Here is a 13,933-nt window from a genome sequence, read left to right on the forward strand (position 1 = left end):
TGCAAAATAGTACTCAGTCGTGAGAGGCATGGTTCGTACAGCTTTGGGACCGTTATCATGAAGCAACACCCAAGGTCATTTCACTCTGGGGCCATCCGCAAGCTTGTACCTTGCGAGGAGCGTAGTAGGTTGATTTCCTCTACTTCATCTTCCATTTCTGATCCTTTCACCACAAGGACCTCCTCTGTGGGACAGCGTCTTCCTCAAGCTGCCTCACAGGCCATACAGAATTCTGATGACCCTTACTTTTCGAGGGTCACAGTTGTATGTATGTACTGCGACACAGTACTCTGCAGGGGGGAGCGACTTCGCAGTGCTTCTGAGACTATCCTCTCAGAGCATGAGAAGAGCTGCTCACTACCCAAATAAAACCCACCAGTGCTTTAAGTGGGCCGGGGCCTGCCGGGGCCGGGCCCCGGCAGTCTCCAGAAAGTGGGGCTGAGCTGGGGCCCAGCCGGGGCCCCCCCGTCCCACACAACATTGCGGGATGCATTATCCCGCCGCGGCCGCAGCCGCGACGGGAGATGCGCCCCTCATTATGTTGGCCAAGCTGACAGAAGTGCCAGCCAGCCACAGCGACGCTGAGGCTGGCGGCACTTCTGTCAGTTAGTGTAACTCCCTCTGATGACCCCTCATCAGGGTCATCAGAGGAAGTTACTGTCCCTTTGTTTTCCCTCCCCAGGTCACTGACCCCCGCGGGCTCCGTGATCTAATATGCAGATTAAATCATGGAGCCCGCGGGTTCGCACAGGGTGAAAGACACCTCGGGCTCAGTGATAGCAGATAGATCACAGAGCCCGAGGTGCCTTTCTCCGTCGGCAAAGCTTTATAAAAGATGTCTTGAACTGTGTACGTTTCAAGCCATCTTTTATAAAGGTAGAAATATTTCTATGTTTATAAAAGACGGCTTGAAACGTGCACAATTCAAGGCATCTTTTATAAAGCTTTGTCGACGGACAAAGCCACCTTGCGGTTTGTTTTGTCCGTCATGCCTTGAATTGTTTACGTGTCAAGCCATCTTTTAGAAACATAGAAACATGTTACAAATATCTATGTTTATAAAAGGTGGCTTGAAACGTACACAAACCATAGTAAGGTAAGCACACAAGTGTGCATAACTTACTATGGTTTGTGCACTTTTCAAACCACCTTTTATAAACATAGAAATATGTAACATTGCTATGTTTATAAAATATGGCTTGAAAAGTACACACACCATAGTAGTACGCATACAAACATATAAATGCTCACATACATTTATATATTTGTTTGCGCACCTTACTATGATTTGTGCACTTTTAGGCCACGCCCACAATGAAAGCCACGCCCCCAAACGAGGGCCCCCCCTCAATTTCTTACCCCACTTAAAGCACTGAAACCCACTCTACATCTTCCTCTCTCATCTCGCCCTTTCTTATCCCTGTGGTTTGTGTCCCCCCCTTTAGCTTCCTTTCCCCTCCTCTCCTATTGTGTCGTATATAAAAAAACAAAAAAATACAAAATAACGAAAATAACAAAAAAATAAGACTCTTTTCACAGACGGATTTCACAGTTAAAAAAAGAAGTGAAAATAAATGAAGCAGGGCCCTTTGTATTTTTTAGAAGTCCGCGGACAGTCCGCGGACATCTAAACATTTGGGGTGCTACCCTATCATAACCATTGCAATTTTCTCTGGGAGGAAGTGGTGGATCTGAAAAGAGCCTTTGGGAGGTTTTTATATGTCAAAAATGATAAATACTCAACACCTACTTCAAAATGGATGCTGTAATTCTAAAAAAGGTTGCAATGCATTTTGTACATTTCTCAGAAAAATCTGATTGCCAGCATAAGTAAGATGGACTCCATCTCTGCGAAAAATGTATGTACTACGAAACATAATATTTTCATTGTGAAAAGAGGACATGCCAAAATCTCTTAGAAAGGCACAAACAGCCTTATTGTGGACCAAATGAAGAAGAACGAAGCCACATTTGTCTCTGCGCAATACGTGAAAATATTACTTGAGAATTAGGAAACATGTTCATGACCTTCCCAAGTCCTTCTTTCATAGCAAATTGCAAAGAAATTCCAGACACATGTCCTAAACTGTTCCCTCCACAATGAATTACAATTATGTCTGGATGTTACTCTGTGTCAAGATGTGCGTCCCGTGGACGCTGCGTACCTGTACTTCCTGAAGGCTTGCGTGCCGGGGTCGCCAGGACGTTGATTGTAGAATGAAAGATGACAGGGTAACGCCAAGAACCGGCCCAGGTCCCGTCCTGATTTGCAGGTTTGAAAATGGGTCCGATTCCTGACGCCACGGATGGACACTTCCCTGTATTTACGTGGCGCCAGAACAGTGCAAGCACTGGCAGGGAAGGTCGGTAGATGTTAACAGAAGGCTTGAGTGCGTTGCTTGCTGATTTTGCAGAAGACCCTCTCGATGATGGTGGAAGAAGGCAGCCGAGACGGTAGTAATGGCAGCAACTGCAGGCAGCAGAGAAGGCAGAGTAGAGGCACCTTAGAGGCACTGGCACCCAAGCACAAAGCAGTGAAATAATTCAGGCAAGGAAAGGAGGGCAGGCAGGGAGAGAGGTAGGGCGGCAAGAAAGGGACAAGAGGAGCCCCGGACCAGGACCAGACTAAGCCCAACCCAGGGAAGCCAGACCCCCAACCAGAGGAACCAGACCAACAGGGCAGGACAGGGCAGGGCCAACAGGAAAGGAAACAATGGAAGGCAATCAGACTCACCAAGAAAGGACAAGGAATTCCAGAGGCGATCGGGAGGTCAGGACCAAACCGCATTGAGACGCGGCGAGTACAAGACCAGGAAGCTCTTTATAGAGACTCGGCATGGAAGCGAGGCTTGACCCGCAATCCGAGTCGGCGCATGCGCGGAGTCAAGGCATTCATGGAAACGAGGCTTGAACCACAAGCCCGTTCCCTGCCGTTTCCGCGTATGAACGCATGCACCCCGACTCGCCCGGAGCTGGCACGCACCCCAAGTAAGTGAGGACCCGGGAGAATGCACCTTCGGCCAAGACGATACCGCGGGTACAGCCGCCAGGCATCTCCTCGCCCGCGAGGATACGGACGTCCTTGTTCCCGGGTGAGTGTCCTAACACCATGCTCCCTCCTAGAAAGACCCGGGGCCCCCGGTTTACAAGGATGGCGTAAATAAAACTCACCCACTAAACGAGGAGCATGGACATTCCCAAAAGGTTCCCAAGTGCGGTCACAAGCTGAATACCCCTCCCAATCCACCTAGAACTGCAATTGACCTCGAGGGAAACGAGAATCACAGATTTCCCGGACCTCATATTCAGGAACACCCTTCACCTCAATGGATGCAGGACGGGAACCCGAGCGCCCATAGGGGTCATCCATGTAAGGCTTAAACAAGGAGACATGAAAAACGGGATGCACCCACCAGGATGGGGCAAATCCAGTTTGAATGCCACTGGGGAAATCCGTCTAGTAATTCGAAAGGGCCCTAGGAAACGGGGAGCAAGTTTCGTAGGTAAGTTGCGAACAGGTAAGTTCTTGGAGGAAAGCCATACCTTCCCTCCAACCCAAAATGTGGGTTCAGAGGTACGCCTCCTATCTGCCTGTGCCTTCATGTCCTCACGTGCCTTAACCAGGGTACTAGTCGCCTGAGCATGCAGTCTTCGGATCTCTTGAATCAGCTAGTCAGCAGAGGGAACCGTGCTTGGAGTAAATGGAAAAAGTCTAGGATTGAGTCCAAAGGAACAAAGAAAGGGGCTTAATCCTGTAGCAGAATGGATCGAGTTGTTATAAGCCACCTCAGCGAAGTCCAAATGCAATGCCCAGTTGGTCTGAGAGGCGTTGGAAAAACAACGCAGATACTGTTCCAACGTCTGATTGGTCCTCTCCGTCTGTCCGTTAGATTGTGGATGATAGCCGGAACTAAGCGCCCGATGTATGCCCAGGTGACGACACAGCTGTTTTCAAAAAGATGATATGAACTGGGAACCACGGTCCGAGATGATCTTATCGGGTAGTCCATGTAACCGGTAAATGTTGTGCAGAAATGCTCGAGCCATAGAACTAGCAGAGGGAACTTTAACAAAGGGGATGAAATGAGCCATCTTGGAAAAACAGTCAACTACTACCATTATGCATGTGAAGCCCTCGGAAGGTGGTAGTTCCACTATGAAATCAGTAGCTATGGTATGCCATGGATATGGCGGTGTCTCGATTGGTTGGAGTAGACCGAGTGGCTTCCTTCTGGGTATCTTTACTTGGGCACGCACTGGACAACATTCCACGTATTGTTTAATCTGTTTAGCCAATCCTGGCCACCAAAACTGTCTGGCGACAAGTTCTTGAGTTGCACGTATGCCCCGATGGACGCCAATTTTGGAGTCGTGAAATGCTTGCAAAACGGCAATCCGAAGGGAGTCGGTAGGTACATACAATCTCCCACTGAAGAAGAGCAACCCCTCGTTCTCACTAACGTGGGGTAATTTCAATAGTTCTGTTCTGTTAGGCTCTGTCAATGTTTCTTGTATGAATGTGTCCAGACAAAGAGACACGGTAAACAAAAAATGTTCTGGGGCTAGCAATAGCTGATTCTGACTGTCTTGCTTGATGTCTTCCAAGGAGTGAGACAATGCATCTGCTTTCAGATTCCGAGCATTGGGTATGTAAGTGATTGTGAAATCGTAATGTGAAAAGAAAAACGCCCAACGGGCCTGGCGGGAAGTTCGACATTGAAGAGATCGTAGGTACTGTAAATATCTATGGTCGGTACGGACCTCAACAGGAAACCGGCCTCCCAGAAGGTGATGGCGCCATTCTTCAAAAGCTAATTTGATAGCTAAAAGTTCTTTCTCGATCACAGCATAATTCCGTTCGCTTGATGTTAATTTTCGGGAATAATAAGCCACTGGGAATTCAACATCTGACTGCGGGTCCTTCTGTAGCAGAACAGATCCAACGGCGAAATTCGATGCATGTGCTTCCACAATGAATGGTCTACTCTCGTCGGGATGATGTAGGATTGGAGAAGTGCTGAAGGCTTCCTTGAGATGTTCAAACGCTTTAGTTGTTTCTTCATTCCACACAAACAATGTCTTACTGCTGGTTAAACTGGTTAAAGGTGCTGTTAGAGTCGAGAAACTTGGTATAAAGCGCCTATAGAAATTGGCGAATCCAAGGAATCGCTGAAGGGCCTTCACATCATTAGGTTGTCGCCATTCCTGAATTGCCCGTAACTTAGTTGGGTCCATCTGTATGCCCGAACGGCCAATCACGTACCCAAGAAACTCAATCTTGTCTTGATTGAAGAGACATTTCTCAGCTTTAGCGTATAAGTGGTTCTGATGTAAACAGCTGAGAACTTCTTTAACATGTAAAATGTGTTCCTTCTTATCTCTTGAAAAAATCAGTATATCATCTAGATATACCCACACAAATATTCCGAATAAATCCGAAAATACGTCATCCATCAAATGCTGGAAAATGGCTGGGGCATTGCATAGTCCGAAAGGCATTACACGATATTCATAATGCCCCAAGGGTGTCTTAAAAGCCGTTTTCCACTCATCACCAGTCTTAATTCGTACCAGATGATATGCCCCTCTTAAATCCAACTTAGAAAATATACAGGCAGAGTGCAAGGATTCCAGGATGTCACGTATTAGAGGCAACGGATATCTGTCCTTCCGAGTAAGATCATTTAACTGCCGATAATCCACACATGGACGTAAAGTGCCCTCCTTTTTCTTAACGAAAAACAGCGGAAATCCTGCAGGAGACTTGGAAGGGGTGATATACCCTTTCTGGAGACAGTCGTTTAAATATTCTTGTAAGGCTGTTCTTTCTTGTGGGGATAAGGAGTACACTCGTCCATGTGGAATCACAGAATCTGGTAACAGATCTATGGCACAATCAAAACTTCTATAAGGAGGCAAAGGAATGTCCCCTGGTTCCGAAAACACTGAATAGTAGTCTGCATATTCAGATGGTACGGCAGATATCTGGCATACATGAGAACTTCCATTCACCTCTGTCTGTGTGGCAGTTGTGGATATCCCAACGGATAACCTTGAGGAGGAACAATCTAGTAAACAACGATCTGAATTAAATGTCAAAGTACGGGTTACCCAATTAAGTTTAGGGTTGTGATACAACAACCAGGGTAAACCCAACACGATCGGATAAGACAGTGACTTAATCACATCCAAAGAAATCCTTTCCTGATGTTCATTGATCCACAACTGCAGAACTCCAGTGTGGTGTTGAATGGGACCAAAAGACAAAGGTGTACCATCAATGACATCAATCGGTTTAGCTTGATTCTTCTTAAGTAGAGGTATCTGGTTCTTCTTAACAAACTCAACATCAATATAATTACCAGATGCTCCACAATCCAGAAGACCCATGATTACAGTTGACTTGTCCTGCCACAGTACTTTAATTTGAAGTACCAAGAGGGCTGCGGGTGACATGGGCTGTAAGAAACCATCGGAATCCGGAAGGGCTGGTTTAAACGATGGGCCTGTCATTGCCTTCCTCATACATGACAGGCCTACTAGTTTTCCGACTTCCTGAGTGGTCGTAACGGACAAGTACCCAAATAGTGCCCGGCGGCACCACAATACAGGCATAAGTGCAAGTCTCTTCTTCGTTTCCTCTCCGTCGTGGACAAAGGTCCTCTGAGTGCCCCCAGTTGCATGGGTTCCGGACCCGTCTCTGATGTACTTGAAGCACCAGCTGGTAACGGAAATGACCTGGAGTATGTCTTCTCCAACTGACGTCTTTCTCCCTTCCGTTCAGCCAAACGGTGATCGATTCGAAGAACCTGTTCCTGAAGTACCTGTAAAGTATCCGGTTCTGGTATATGGAGAAGTTCATCCTTGTACTCCTCTCTCAGGCCTCGCCGAAAAAGCGTCTTTTGTGTCACTTCCGGCCATTGAGAATCTGCCGCCAATTGACAGAACCGACCGATGTATGTGATCAGATCGCTTGAACCCTGCTTTAAATCCATCAATTGATTTTGTGCAGTGGCAGCCAAGTTAGGGGACTGGGCAGGGCCAACAGGAAAGGGAACAATGGAAGGCAATCGGAGTCACCAAGAAAGGACAAGGAATTCCAGAGGCGAGCGGGAGGTCAGGACCAAACCGCGTTGAGACGCGGCGAGTACAAGACCAGGAAGCTCTTTATAGAGACTCGCCATGGAAGCGAGGCTTGACCCGCAATCCGAGTCGGCGCATGCGCGGATTCAAGGCATTCATGGAAACGAGGCTTGAACCACAAGCCCGTTCCCTGCCGTTTCCGCGTATGAACGCATGCACCCTGACTCGCCCGGAGCTGGCACGCACCCCAAGTAAGTGAGGACCCGGGAGAATGCACCTTCGGCCAAGACGATACCGCGGGTACAACCGCCAGGCATCTCCTGGCCCGCGAGGATACGGACGTCCTTTTCCCGGGTGAGTGTCCTAACACTCTGACTCCAAAGTAGCACAGAGAGGTAGCAAGTCCAACCACTTCATTCCACGTACTCCATGCCAGTGTACTTCCACATGTGGAAATCCAAGATCTACAGCTACTCCACAGCTTTCTGCATGCACCTTCAAACAATGTATCCACGAATCTCCCAAAACCCAAACAATCTGTTTTATGAAACACACAGCCATAGCTATCTGTTGTTCTCTCAGCAAAAAGAGGATCTGAGAAACTCTCTCCTGGCACAACACACCGACTAAACTTTCCTGACCAATCCCTTTCAGTGCTCATTCTCATTTGCATGTCTTCTGAACCCAATAATCCCTGGATGTAACACCCGATGTCTGCGAACTACCGCCATGTCCGCGGACATATCGTAACATGAACAGCCCTTCTACCATTTCCACTTCACTCTCTGTGCCATTCCCTCATTGGATGTAGCTAAGAAGTCACATGACCATCCACCAATCACATTCAAGACCTCTACATCTAACTGCATCATCATAGATCAGCACTGCAAATGTACTGTGAATCTCTCTGAGTACAAGCGTCATATCATTGGCAAGCACCATCTACAAGAAATACTATACAAGTCTCCGAGATTTCTACTTGCAGCTCCATGCATATCCATATGCATGAACACAAACTACAGGTATGCATATTTTCTGTACAGTACATGAACACATTTTCAAACTGACTTTTAGCTTGTGTAATCTGTAAAATGAATCTACTGTCTTTTTTCAATCTCCTAAAATCAACTGTCACTTATAAACCTTTATACTATTTACTTTCTTTATACACACATACACTCAAATCATGTTAAACTAACATTTTTAAATGAAATATAGAGACTACATATATTGAAACAAAATTGCATGCATGCACACTCTATGTTCAAATCTCAAACAATAATACTTATACAATTACATATTTTTTGTATTTCTTTATTTATTTAATTACTTTAATTTAAGCATGACATTGAGGCACTATTACCTGGAAGAGCTTAGTTACAGAAATGGTGGTATTCAGTGGTACATTATGAATTTCCCAAGACATAGTAAAGATATTTTATTTGCTACAGTTAGTCATTGCAATACAATTTGTTCATTAAGAAAATATCATATGTATTCAACTGGTGCGACGTATTCTATGTAAATAAGATAGTTTTAATGGTTTTGAGGAAGGGGCTGAGGATTTCAATTAAAAAAAAATCAATGTCTTAATCAGAAACAGTGCTATATACAAACCACATTACTAATTTGTTTCTTTTACAATTGCAGTGAAGACCATTCTCCTGAAAAGAAGCAGCCACATTTGAAGAACAAAGAATAACTAAGAAGTAACCTGTTCAGTTTAGAAAAAAGGAAGTAGAATATCACCATAATATTGGCATTATTACTCAAACACACTGTAAAGTTAATTCATGCTATTTCTGTGCCTAAAAATAGAGATTGTGCACCATTCTATCCAAAAGTCCCCATGTCTTAAACAGCGATTTACAGCCAGAATGGCCCACAAATTCCTATTTTTGGACACACAAATTACCCAACTCAACCTCTAGAATTTTGATATTATAGAACAAACAACTGTTTTAATTGTATACATTAGATTTACTATTTATGCTTCTCCACACCACTAGCTTACTTTTTTCTGTCATCTGAACCCCAATTTAGTAGCACATAAATTCAAGAATACCCATCCCTACTAGTTGTAGTTCCCAATGCACAATCACACACCATTACATATATCTTTATCATCTTACTCAAACACTCATGCAAACAGCACACATACATTGCAGAACACCCCAACCCATACCGTCTATTTTTTTCAACAGACCCTAAAGAATGCCTACCAAAAGTCAAATCCATAGAAAGCAACGTGGAAGTAGAGCAAATGAAAATAAAAGTGTCCAACATAAGCATCCATCTCTATCAGAATTTTTTTAAAAAATTTGAAAAGAACAGCTAATACAGTCATTTAGTTAAACACAAGAAGTTTCAAGTATAAAAACTTTGCCTCCTCTACTACAAATAAAACTGCTTCTTTAAATTTTGATATAGTGCAAAGTAAGCATACCAAGAAAAGTATTTTAGCAAAAATGTACCGTCACAAAGTCCTTCAAAATCTTATAAAAACAGGAGAGAAATCAGGTTCAATGCTTAAAACCTACCGTAGGAAATTAATCTTAGAAGCGTTGATAGACAGTGCAATTCTTCTTAAAAGAAAGTTATTTATTTAGTGTTCAACAAAATGAAACCACTAATAAAACTTATAACTAAATTACAAAAAAGACTTCTCAATAAACGAAATGTCAACAGAAAGAACTTCTTAAGTATCTGCGGAGGTGAATGGAATCACACTACGAGCACAGAACCATACTTTAATGAAGAAGCGTACAAACAAAAGCAAACAAATACAATTGCCATACATAGCAGTGGTCGAGGTTATAAAAAAGTGAATAATACCATAATGGAACAAGAACTACTCCTTACAAAAATATGCCCTATAAACGTACAATTACCCCTACATTCAACTGAATCAGAATATCTAGTGTAAAAATGGCCATGCACGTCAATGTGTAACATTCCCAAACAATTTTTCATGTCTTTACGCCAATTCCTCAATCAATATGTAAAAAGCAAAGACAAAATCAAAATTAAACTACTGCAAAATATGGATACCTGCCCAGTGCGCAAGTACACAGGACTACAAGGACATTCATTGGCCTGCATTACAGGACCTACTTGTAAAACCACCTTCCATAATATCAAAAGCATATCAACACATCATTCAACTGTAAGAAATCTAGTCCATAAACTGTACTATGCTAAAAGTCCTGCTTTAGCACTAGGACATTTAAATAACATTCTTCTACATGGTACAGCAAAAGACCTATTTGAAGAAATTGACTATATCCAGAAAAAATATTTTGGAAGTGAAAGCCACTTACAGAATGAAATAGCTTTAAACCAAATTAGCAACAATTCTACACATGGCAACCTTTTACTAAACACATACAAAAAAGAAATAATACAATTTAAAAGTACATCAGCTGAAGTACCAAACCATGTGTGTGTATGTTACCGCAGACCTTTTTATAAAAGTAACACAAAAACTGTAGACCTATCATACAAAATAGAAGACAATGAAGATTCTAAATGGTTTGAATTAGCTCTCTACCTTGTAGCAGAAAACAAATACGAAATAACTGACCCCTTAATACTTTGCAGTTACTGCACTACAAAACTTGACAACAACCAAACTCCTTCACGTGCTATCACAAATAATTTGGAATTATACCCACTACCAAAACCTCGACAACAACTTAATTTATATGAGAACATCATAATTCAAACAGTGCACCCATTTCAAGCAATAATATGCCTTCAACCAAAAACAGCAAAATGACCTCCCTCTGAATTGGTAAAAAGCATTTGTGGAAAAGTAGTTTATTTACCATTATATCTAAAAGAACATGTGCATACGCTAGCAGTGCAACGTCCAATGCAGCAATCTTTAATTATCTTAGTAAATGGAGTACCTACAAAAGACAAAAAAATATGGCAACAGCTGGTAGATTTACATAAAGTTAGACAAGCCTTGCAATTTCTTAAAGAGAATATGAATATTACAAGGAAATTAATATTGAAGAAAACTTGAAGGATACAACTGAAATAATTCAAGAAACACAAGAAACTGGTCAATTTGAGCTCCTAGATCCTGCTACAATATCAAATACTTTAGACCATTATACAATTAATCCTTTGCACTCTAATGACACGATAGAAGATAAACTGGAAATATACCAAATGCGTCAAACAAAAGGATCACCAATCAGCATATGGGAAAAAAGTATAGAAGCACATGCTTTTCCTCTACTCTTTCCAACTGGTAAAGGAGGAAGGTATGATGATATACCTATTCAAATATCAGAATCAGAATACCGCTCATTACGGATGTATTCTGAAGATCCCAGATTTAGACAAAATGTGTAATACATATTTCACCTACTCTTTGAAAGTGAACTAGCAACTTTATCTTACGGAGTTGCACACATATTAAAATCAGGATCACACTTTCAAAATATGACAGCTACACAATTATTACAAAAAGTGCAACAAAAGGATGAGGTTTTACAATCAAATATTACAAATCTATTAGCAAATGTGCGTGGTACTAAAGAGTACTGGTTTCGACGTCATGGAGATGTATGTTGTATGATCAGAAACCTTGGCCCACTCACTTGGTTTGTTACATTAAGTTGTGCAGAATATGCATGGGAAGATTTACATGATTTCCTACGCATATCAAACAAAAACAAAACAAACATAGATATACTAACACCTGGAGAACTGTGTTCTTTGGATCTTGTTAATGTTTCAAGATATTTTCACCATCGCTTCATTGCTATGCTACATTTTATTTGTAAAAAACTGTTCCTCCCCTTGGAGAAGTGCAACACTTCTTTTGGAGAAAAGAATACCAAGCCAGAGGAGCACCACATATCCACATGCTTTTATGGATTAAAGATGCTCCTAAACTTGGTCAAGACAGTGATGCCACTGTTTTACAGTTTATTGAAAAATATGTCACTTGTGAAATTCCATTGGAAGCAACAAATAGTGATCTTCATGCACTAATTTTACAATTTCAAAGACACAAATGTGGAAAATATTGTCCTCACAAATACAAAAACAAAGGGAAATACTACACCAAATGCCGATTTGGTTTCCCTAGACCAGTTACAAATACAGGTCAAGTGAACAACCTCATGTCTTAAATTCGACATAGTGTTAAAGGTAAGTCACCTAAAATTACATATTACATAAAAAGAAAAGAAGAAGAAAAATATATCAATGATTATAGTGCAATCATTGCCCACTTATGGAATGCAAACATAGATGTGCCGTACATTGCAGACAATTCTACTGCAGTTGCGCGATATGTCACAGCATACTTAACCAAAGCAGAAAAGACAGAGCTCTAAGACCTCTGGAATGACCTGTCATCAGATAAAACAGTGTCTCAGAAATGATACTGCTTGGGCATAAAAGTGATCTCCCATAGATAATGTGGACCATATGAAGCAGCTGATCGTTTAACTGGTACTGCATTGTATGGTAAATCTGAAAATATAGTATGGCTAAGTCTTCGTCCAGCTAAATCTAGAAAAAGAGTTCTAAAATCATACGAAGATATAGAAACAATAGCCAAACGTGATCCCAACAGCTAAGACATTTTAAGAAACAATTTATTGGACACATACTACCCAAACAGAAGTAATACTTTGGAAACCATGTGTCTATACCACATAGGCCAAAACTACACATACAAAAATAATATAAAACCAGATGAAAAAAAAGGTAAATACAGAGTGACAAACTGTGAAGGCAGCTTAGTTAAACTCACCAAACCAAATTTAATGAATCATATCAAATTGTCATTAAAGACTCCTCAACATAAAGAAGTAAATTACGTGTCCCTGCTACAACTCTTTAAACCATGGAGAAAAGAAGAAGAAATACTAGATAACTATGACTCATATGAAGCAAATAAAAGCACTATAACTGATGTAAACTTTACACAGTACAAAACAATGTTGCACAATGAACAGCAACACGAAGAAGAACTCCAGGCCCAACTAGATAAAGAAACTCCTGACAGTAGTCAACCTTCTGTAACAGGAAGCCAAGAACCACTGGGAGAAACACTAATGATAAATGAGGCAGAATTAGCTATGATACAAGTAGAAAACATCATGTGTCAGTATGAAGATAAAGAAGACTTAACTATACTACAATCAAAACTAAACAATGAGCAACGTAGCATTTTTCAAGAAGTAACAAAACAAATTGCACATGGTGTACAACATGAAAATAAAGAATGTTCCTGCCATAATTATAAACATATACTACTGTATGTCAGTGGTGAAGCTGGTTCTGGCAAAACATTCCTAATCAAAATCATCAGTAAGTTCCTTCAACAATTGACAAGCAACAAACTGTCAGCTGTTGTCCCTCCCCCACTGGTTTAGCTGCCTACAACATAAGTGGTGTCACATTACACCGAATACTACTATTGCCAGTAGAACACCAAAACAAATTAGACTATTACAAACTTTCTGCAGAAGCTGCAATGGAACTATGCAGAATATTGTAACAAATGTAAATGCTACTAATAGATGAAGTGAGCATGGTCTCCAACCTAATGTTGGCTTTGATTGACCTCAGATTACAAGAAGTACTCAAAACAAACTATGAAGAGCTCTTTACAGGAAAACACATTATTGTTTTCGGAGATCTTCTTCAATTGACACCAGTAAAAGGGGAGCCTATTTTTTAAAACATTAGGACACAAACTCTGCCGTAAAACTGTTGGCAGCATTGGAAATGTCACCCTTTGGCAACATTTCCAAAACAGAGAATTAACAGAAAACATGCAGCAATCTGCAGATCTCACTCATGCCAACATCTTAAAAAG

General features: G+C 41.7%; 1 protein-coding gene across 4 annotated transcripts in view; it reads right to left on the bottom strand.

Moving 5' to 3' along the window:
• STK32A (serine/threonine kinase 32A) overlaps positions 1 to 13,933 on the bottom strand; it is an 885,758-nt gene that overhangs the window by 576,955 nt on the left and 294,870 nt on the right. The window lies entirely within an intron of this gene.

Source organism: Ambystoma mexicanum, chromosome 3p, assembly GCF_040938575.1.
Source record: "Ambystoma mexicanum isolate Mex_15411 chromosome 3p, UKY_AmexF1_1, whole genome shotgun sequence".
Classification (NCBI taxonomy): domain Eukaryota; kingdom Metazoa; phylum Chordata; class Amphibia; order Caudata; family Ambystomatidae; genus Ambystoma; species Ambystoma mexicanum.